We start from the raw sequence: 10,000 nt of genomic DNA on the forward strand, positions 1-10,000 counted from the left end.
ACCATCATTGCAACCATCACTTTAGGAATTATTATTTCTATTCGAAATGGGGAAAAAATATTAAAACGTGTTATAATTTTTAATCGTCGAAAATCTTTTTCAATTAATTAAGCAAATCATTGAATATAGATATATATATATATATATATGAGCAACTGTTAAAACTTATAATTAATTTATATCTACGTTAAAGTATATACACAGATATATATTCTTTCTCGCCCATTAAAATCCAAAGAGATTAGAATCGAGACAAACAAATTAAATAATTTTATTTTAGCTCCAATATCGAATAGAAGGAAGGAAGGATGGGGGAGGGGAGGGGGTGGGATGTCATGAATGTGTTTATATTCCTTCTAAAAATCTTTCGAAGGAAAAATTCAAAAGCAGATATATAAATCAGTTCCTTTTAACTCTTAGAAAAAATTCAAAGCAACCGTAGATGCATCGAACTTTAACAGACACGATCGCACAGAAACACAACCATCTATTTTCGTGAAAGTCGATAAGAAGATTTTAGAAAGGTATATGGAAAAATTTAAGTTAAACCTCTTTTCGGATATTTCACAAGCAATGAAATAATAATGGCTGCCAATATGGGATAATGCACGACTTTGATTTGTAATTATCGGAAATGGAAGCAGGTGACACGAGGAAGGTGAGAAAGAGGGATAGAAAAAGATAGAGAAAGAGAGAAAAAAAGAGAGAGACAGAGAGATGAAAATCGGGTTTCCAAAGATATAAACGATGGATGGATGGATGGAAAAGAACGATAAAAGGAGATTGCAAAAGATAGAAGCATAGAGAGAGAGAGAGGGGGGGGGGGAGAGAGAGAGAAGATAATGAAAGGGTGACGAGAAGGAGACAGAGAACGGTATGACGAACATGGGAGTAGGGAAATTGACAGAGATAGTTTCCACGGTATAAAAGAAAAAGAAAAAGAGAGATGAGAATAAGCCATCGGATAATCGGAAAACCAACCAACGCATCTACACGAATAGGCGAACACGCAAACACGCACACAAAAGCTGATCTCGAATAAAGCCGATGGACTCTCGTTCGCTTTATCCGCTGCAATTTCATAATCGATAATCGTGTCTCGGAGGTAGGAGACCGTAGCATATAGGTAACGTTGTCCACCAAATGGAAAACATTCCTGTCTACCTATACGCGCGTGCACACACACACACACACACACACACGCATGAGTGTGTATATATATATATACATATATGTAATACCAATACTTTCCCGTTCCATCCATACGCGTATCTACTTGAACGAGCGTGGATCGACGCCAGGGAAAGTTTGTTATCGAAGACTGTTAGCTTCGGATTCTACACTAAACTCTGAGTTACGTTTTAGTATCGGACCGAAAAATGTCACGCGAACAAAAAGAAAGAGAGAGAGAGAGAGAGAGGGAAGATGGGAGAAAGAGGGTTTGGGGAATTGCTAGTATAGCTCCGAATTAGAACTCGTAGTACGAATGGATCGCGTAAATTCGAGGATCGCCGTGAAAATAAAAAGTTGACGCGGAGATTGTACGCCAGGTTTGGAATGCTTTTACCGTGTACGTCTACGAATAGTGGAACGCGGATGAATTGTTCCTTTACCAAACTACCGAGAGAGTCCTGGAAAATTAATGGTACGAGCTTCCGAGGCTTTGTCGCGAATTTAACCACGCTCTCCAATTGGATACCAACAGTATACTGTGTTACTTGTTCGAACGAGATCATTTTTTTTTATTAACGTCTTCTACGCCCTTCCTATTTACCTAAAGACCTATTATTATTTCGAAGTTATTTCTATTTTGATACTGACGTTACAATATTGAATTTCGATAATTAGATTTTCCCAAAGGATCCTATCAAAATTTAAATCATTCTAATAATTCTTATTGATCGACAGCAAGATTTAATTTAAATAAAACTATTCAATTAATTTTATAGTTTTCAATCATATATCTATATATATATATATGTGTGAGTGACGTTATAAGAGAGTAATGATTTATTTATAAATCCGTACTTTTAAAACTATTTTAATCATAACGGTACATGGCACAAATTGAAAGATCCGCCATAGCCATAACAATTTCAATAATAGTCATAAAATAAAAATGCATAAAGACTTCATATTAACCATAACAACCGATGCAAACCTTGACATGCATTATTTATAAATTAGCATGCTTTTATTAACTAACATGCTATAAGATTAATGAATTCTGCTAAATTGAAATCCTTTAGAAACTTACTGTGATTTATTATACTGACTTTAAATAATTGGATATTATTTAGTCAGCATCTATGAATGTTCATATTTTATATTCATTTTAATTTCCAACGTGAATTTCAAATACAACCTGTATATAAAAAATTGTACATACCCGTATTTGAAAAATGTTTAAATGCTTTATATTACAAACAACGGATCAACTAGATAAAAAGAATAAAATTCTATATCCATAAAGAGCATATTAAATTTTATTATATATCGGTTAGCATATAAAACACATAAAACAAAATCAAATTTTTGAAAAACATTTCTGGCACGCACCTGCAATGATATATTTTAAATGATTACACATTTTATAAGCCAATTTTACAATGCAAATATATCTGTAATATAATAATAAAAAAATAATCAGAAATATGCAAAGTTTTAATGCACAATATTAATTAAATCAATGTGTCTAAAGGTCATTACATAATAAAAATAATTTTATTCTATGACAAAGTAAAAAGTCTTTCGAGTGGGTTTGATATTTTATGAAAAATTACGTAATGGCGCTTACGAAACTAGATCAAAGCAGTCATGCTTGATAATTATTATAAAATGTTTATGACGACAATGTATAAAACCGGAGGCAAAATTTTCCATTCATGAATAAAAATTACGATATCGTTGTATCCTTGTCCGATATCTACTTATATAAAATTATAATCATATTCGTGGAGATGATAATCTATATTTACTTATCTATATATATATATATATATTTATTTATTTATTTATTTAAACAAAATATATATATATAATTATATATATATATATTTATGCAAAAACATTTCTACGAATACGCACGTTCCACGAATCTCAAGCATATTGCCAACGTGTGGAAGCCTACTAAGAAAATATACCCTAGGGCACCACTGTCACCCTAGTTTGATATACGCCTTATTAAACTTAAACGTTAATGAGGGTTACCTAGTAATTTGGCCATAATCGACTGACAAGGTTAATGACTATTTCATAATTAACTACTTTCCAAATATGTACTAGTATATAATAATACTAATACATGTATATAAGTAATATACTTTAGTTAATATATTTTCTTATGCATTCTAATACGGTTAGGGTAATATTAAAAACGATTACGTAGTATATATATATATATATATATATATATATATATATATATATATATATATAATTCGTTTTATTATCATAATTTTTCATTAGTAGTCTTGATATTCATATTCGCGGATATTTTCCTCGTATCAGTGAGGAAATCAAAATCATTTCTACGATATATCAATTAATTAAAACACGTCGCGCTAATATTCGTAAATTATGATATAAAGTATGTTGAAATATTACCGTAAACTTTTAATAAATTCAAAATGGTAAAATATTCAATTTCTTCAATAATTTAGCGAGAAATAACAATTCACGTACTGTTAATTATTAACGTTATCGTCAATTGTAACAAGAGATGACTCTTAGTCTGTATAAAAAAAAAAAAAAAAAAAAAAAAAAAGGGGGATTAAAAAAAAGGAATACACGTATGAAAAACGTATAAATTATGAAAGGAGAGAAAAAACGTAGCGCACTCACGAATAAACCCACAAGAGGATTTGCTTATGGTCGTATTCGTCAATAATAAATTAAAAAAAATTATACTCAATACTCATGTCGATCGGGACCTTTCATTTTCAACACGATGGGTACCCGAGGGAGTTTAGATTTTTTATTCTCTACTATTAGAACATTCTCTGATGGTTTGCAAACATTCGTCCGTATTGTAGATCGAAATAGTGCTGGATTGATTCGTGCTAGGTTAAAATTGAGGTACATGCATATATACATGCATATATACATAGATCGAACATCGAAGTTGCTTTAAATCGTTATAGATTGAAACTATTGTATATGGAAATGACGACGAAACTGCAAAAATAAAAAAAGAAAATATGATCTGAAAAGAGAGAGAGAGAGAGAGAGAGAGAGAGAGAGAGAGAGAGAGAGAGAGAGAGAGAGAGAGGAGAAATTTCGTATATAAATTTATTCGTAATGAAAAAAGAAAAAAAAAATTGTAAAATGATTTTATTATGAAATTTCAAAAATTTACTTACCAATATTCTTCTTTGAATGTAACATAATATATTTATCATCTTCGATAATACGCAACAATTATTTATTAATTATTTATTAATTACAATATTCGAATATCGAATCTCATTCGCGAGATAATATATTTTTATATGGATTAATACAATCTGTGCGAATGTTAAAATAAAGAACAAACAAGAAAAGAAGGAAAGAAATGAAAGCAAAGAAAAGAAAAAAAAGAAAAAAAAAAGGAAAAAGCGAAAAAAAAAACAATATCCGAATGAACATTAATTCTCTAAATACTTTTCGAACAGTCAATTGAAATGTATTTATTATATATGCTTTGAAAAGTCAATATATAAAATCGTAAAATGCGCGGACAAATTTTAATTAACTTAACAAACACTAAACTCTGTGTTTTCCTCTCGATAACTTCTTTTATTTTATCGATACGACGAATGATATGATATGGATGATATGAAAAATAAAAAAAAATAAAAAAAATAAATAAATAAATAAAAAACAAAGAAAAATAAAATGAAAAATAAACGAAGAAAAGTATTACTGTCTTTGTTGCAATCGTATTATTAATATAATTGATCGTAAGATAAAAAAAGAATCATACATACATGTGTATATATATATATATATATATATATATATATATATATATATATTATAATAAAATATTTAACGATAGAATATTATCTCCGTTCACTTTAAAGCAGCTTAAACGTCTTGTTTGATTGAATGCTCTCTTAGTAATGAAAGAGAAAGACCCTCTTGCCCTTTTGCTCTTTCAGATGAGTTCGAGGCACGATTATTTTTGTATACATACTTTCTCTCCGAAGAATTTCCTGGAACTTCAAGCTAAAAAACAAAGTCGAGAGTTTGTAAACATACTCTGTTCGATCTATAGTATACACATATGTGTGTATATCTATATATATATATATACATATCTGTTGGGCTTCGTTCCAACAGTTTGTATGGAACTGTCTTATCCGTACGTACTATCGAGAGCAGTTAACTATTTATTACGAAATAAAACGAGTATTACCGTATTTCTTAATCAAATTTTGTCAATCTCTGAAGGATGAAACCTTTCTATGTTAAATTTATAGGTTAGTATTATAACAATTATTATAAATTATATTTATATACCAATCAATTATAAATAAGCAATTATAAATACATTGATTGAATTTTGCGATATTAGATTTTCATATGTATGTATGTATGTATCGTCTGTATTGTGTGTGTACGTGCGTGCATGCGTGCATGGTACTCGTGTATGAACCATATGTGTGTGTGTGTGTGTGTGTATGTGTATAGATAGATGGAAATTGAATATCATAAAATTCAATCAATCATGATTAATGAGTTATTAATTATTAATCCAAATATCGTTAAAAAGCTGAAGAAGTATCGGTATAACATAAATAATGTCGGAGAAAAAGTATTGCGTGTGATGCCTTCTGGTATTACTTGTGGGGTTGAGGGCTGGGTTGGACGACGCCATGGCAACATTTATAACTTTTTATTTTCGTAAATATCTTTTTGAAACGCTACGATGCGCTTTAGAACTTGCAAATATTTACACATGGAAATATCGTTACTAAATTGGTTATGTTTCTTAAATGGAATCGATGGGGAGACAAAATGGAGTCAATGAGAAACAAAATGGAGATTCCCATAATCATGCATCTTTACAACGGCATTTTGATAACGACGTAATTTTACAAAAATATCGTAACTTTATAACATCTTTTGTATGATATAATAAGATAAGATAGATCGTTCGAATAAATAATCTTTTATCCGAAACTATGAAAATATATGATTAAATCAAAGTTTAAAAAAAAAAAAATACATATATGTATATTTAAGACGCTATTTTGTACAGATAAAGATTTTCATGAGAAATATTTTCTATTGGTAAAGGTCATCGTCGGTCACGAGATCAAAAAGTAAAAAATAAAAATCATTTGTCCGATAATCGATTGTCATATTGAAAGAAAACTATGCTAATAAGTAATTATAATTACTACGACAATGTCAATTCCATCGCTAATTGGTCGACTTCGGTTATCATTCTAAATTGCTATTGGCTGACAGGTGATGCCGCAGGACTGCATGATATCTCACTTCACCTGTATAACGTAATTTCTCGATCCGTCGTACGAAAATGTCAAAAATTTAAAAATATTATATACCGATATGAAAATTGTCAAAAACGAGAGATAATACTTTGTCACTTCGAATGGAAGATGATAATAAAAAAAAAAATTAAAAAATATGTCGATTACTTATAATTACGACGTTGATTTCGTTAGATTTACTTTTAGAGTCCATTAGAAAATAATGACGTTATTTCGAGCTGAAAGTTTACGATTATATCGGCATACAAAGTGCTACTTTGCACACACGATTTTGCAGCAAATTCGTAATTTTTATATTTATTATTTGAAATGCTAGAAATTGTATAAATACGAAATACGATTACATGGACCATTGGATCGAATATTTTGTTATTACAAAAGTATCGAATGTGTATATATATATATATATATAAAGAATAGAGAAGAAAAGATTACGATTTTGTTCTTTTTAAAGTAAATTGTCTACTGTCGAGAAAAGATAACGATCGTCGTTTGAAAGAGAGGAAAGCATCTTGTTACAAAGTAGCTTTCACTGGAGTTACGATGTAACACAAATAAAGTATTCAATTTAGGAAAAAGAAAAAGAGAGGAAATAATGTCAGGGAGCAGCGTCAGCTTATCCAGGGAAGAAAATGTTGCTGGCAGTATTATGCGTGACGGAGTGGCCCATGGTTTTCTGTTTCTTCCATTTCTTATTCGTGTGGATTCAGGTTGACTGCTTGTTGCTCTTCTCCCCCGTCCTTCTTTATTCCTACTAACTCTTCAAATAGATTGCGCGAGGAAAAGACTACGAAACTTCCTCTTACAATTTCTTTTTAAAAAATTGCATAAAACCGCGATGCCGCCCCGGCCCGCCCCGCGTCGCGCCTCTTTCTTATTTTACCTCCCCTAGAGATAAATATATCTCTTATAGATAAAGTTACGACCATCGTATTTTCTTGCCATACACAAAAACCACCACCCTTTCTTTCATCCATTTCCTTTGATAATCTATAGTATCGTGAACTATTGGCAATTGTATAAAAATTGTATCGACGGATCTAAAAAAAAAAAAAAAAAGAAAAAAAAAAGAAAATAAAAAAAGAAACTGAATCTAGAGCTCGATGAGTTTATATTTTCAAAAAAAAAAAAAAAAAAAAAAAAAAAAAAAAAAAAAAAAAAAAAAAGAAAGAGAGAGAGAGAGAGAGAAAATATCGTTCCATCTTTTCCCACGATCATATCGTATCGTTATATGTTATCGTTATAGAGAGATATTATCGCATCACATCGTTTCTACCTTCTATCTATATCAAAATAATTACGTCTATTAATCATTTGACCATTGAAATCGTAATGTAACTAACTAATTCGAAGATAATTGTAGTTGAACGATAAGGGGAATTAATAATAGAATGGGTACATCGATGGTATATAGAAAACGAGATGGCATCGATCATGTCTCAGGTTGGTGGTGGACAGAATGAAATGGAGAAAGAGGAATAATAGATAGAATAGGGTAGGAGTAAAAAGTACTTCTTCCCACTTCTTGTCGTTATTTCCGAGTTATGTATACACGGCTTTAACGTAGTCTGCAATATAGCCAGCACAATACTCGTTATCCCAGAGAGGAGACACATCGACGAAGATGCAAGATGGTTGAATACGACCGACGGAGAGAATAAATGAACGGTGAGAGGTTAGAGAGGTTCGAGAAAAAGGGTAAACGTTTCAGGGTACATTGCTCGGGATAGAAGAGACGATTGAACCCTTCTCTTTCATTTTTTTTTCCTTCTCCTTTTTTTCCTTCTCTCTTTCTGTTTTTTTTTTTTTTTTTGCTTTTTTTTTTTTTTTGTTCGTTCGTTCGTTCGTTCGTAACACGCACGTCGTCCGTCCCTTGTCTCTTCTCTTTTTTTCCTCTTTTTTTATTTTTTTTTTTCTTTCTTTTTTTTTTTTTTTTTATTATTATTATTATCTTCTATGCGTATGTGTGCGTGGTGTGTGTCTCTATCATTCTCTCTCTTTCGTATCGGTCTTTTTTTTTTTTTCTTCCTTCATCGTTTCATCGTCCTTCTGAAAGTTTCCCTACAGGCTGTGGAAAAGAAAAAAAGAGAAAAGAAAAGAAAAGAAAGAAAAAGAAACAATAAATACGAGCTTTCGCTTTGATCCATAGTCTGTCTATTCATCGATATTACAATCGAGAATCGTAGTAGGTGTCGATCTATTTTGTCTCATCTTTTTTTTTTTCGTTTCTCTCTCTCTCTCTCTCTCTCTCTCTCTCTCTCTCTTGCTTTTTCATTTGCTATTACCCTTTGTTTCCCAGCAAACTTTCTTACTCGTATCTGAGCAGGTACATAAAGAAGATTCGTTTCATGGCACCAATGTTATAGAATAGAAACGTGGGATAGAATATTCCTAGTCTGGATAACATCGTGAAAGCTACTACTATGTACTCTTATCTATTTACGGTAAACATAGTCCATATCGACCGAACCAAGGAAAATGTTCCTTGGTACTCGTTCAAACTAATAAATAAATTTAATTATTAATTAAACAACAACAACAACAACCTCATAGTCGAGGACTTGTTATAATAGGATTATTCAATAAAACGTTAGTGTTCCTCCTTTTTGTTTCAATTGATATATCCCGGAACGTGGTCAATTCGTTGTTACTAATAATTTCTAAATATCAATTTTGAAATATATTTTTAAATAATTTTTACAATTATTCGTACGATTCGATGGAACATTTCTTTTTTTTTTTTTTTATTTTCGTTTACTTTTTGTTCCCTTTTATTTCTCTCTCTCTCTCTCTCTCTCTCTCTCTCTCTTTTCTTTTTTTTTTTGTTTTTCTTTTTTTATTTTGTTTTTTAACGACGCGTACGTAAATTAAATTTATAGAAATAAAAATAATAACATCGATTGGACCGACGAATGGATGAAAAAAAAAAAAAACGAGAAAAACAGGGTTATTAAAAATAAATGGATCACGGAGATATTTTTTAACGACAATGATTGCTTGGTATGATCGATAACGTTTACATTATACGGCACACTTGTGTATATATGTAAATATATTATATAAATATGTATACAAACATACAAATATATCGAGCCATTGTCCTATTCGATATCGACAAATTGATTTACAACAATCTGCATTTCGTTCATTTACGTTTATGACGGTGATATCAGGAAAAAAAAGAAACGAAAAAAAAAAGGAAAAAAAAAAGAAAAATAACGAGAAAAATTCGTTAACTGGTTTTCGATTTTCGATTTTAAAAGACCGAATCGTGTCACAGCTGGATATGAGAGTGGGGTGAAGAGGACGGTGATATGGGGTGTTAGTGACTGGTGTGAGAGAGATAAAGAGATAGAAAGAGAGAGAGAGAGAGAGAGAGAGAGAGAGAGAGAGGACTGTTGAGTATCTTCGCGATATGAGACGAAGCTTTTCTCAAAAGCAAATGTATGTGTATATAGGTATATAGATTTCTTTTCTTTTTTTTTTCTTTCTTTCTTTTT

General features: G+C 30.8%; 1 protein-coding gene across 3 annotated transcripts in view; it reads left to right on the top strand.

Annotated features, from left to right (window-relative positions):
* LOC124422631 (bifunctional heparan sulfate N-deacetylase/N-sulfotransferase) overlaps positions 1-10,000 on the top strand; it is a 289,672-nt gene that overhangs the window by 239,346 nt on the left and 40,326 nt on the right. The gene's annotated exons all lie outside the window — the stretch shown is intronic.

This window comes from Vespa crabro, chromosome 3 (genome assembly GCF_910589235.1).
Source record: "Vespa crabro chromosome 3, iyVesCrab1.2, whole genome shotgun sequence".
Classification (NCBI taxonomy): domain Eukaryota; kingdom Metazoa; phylum Arthropoda; class Insecta; order Hymenoptera; family Vespidae; genus Vespa; species Vespa crabro.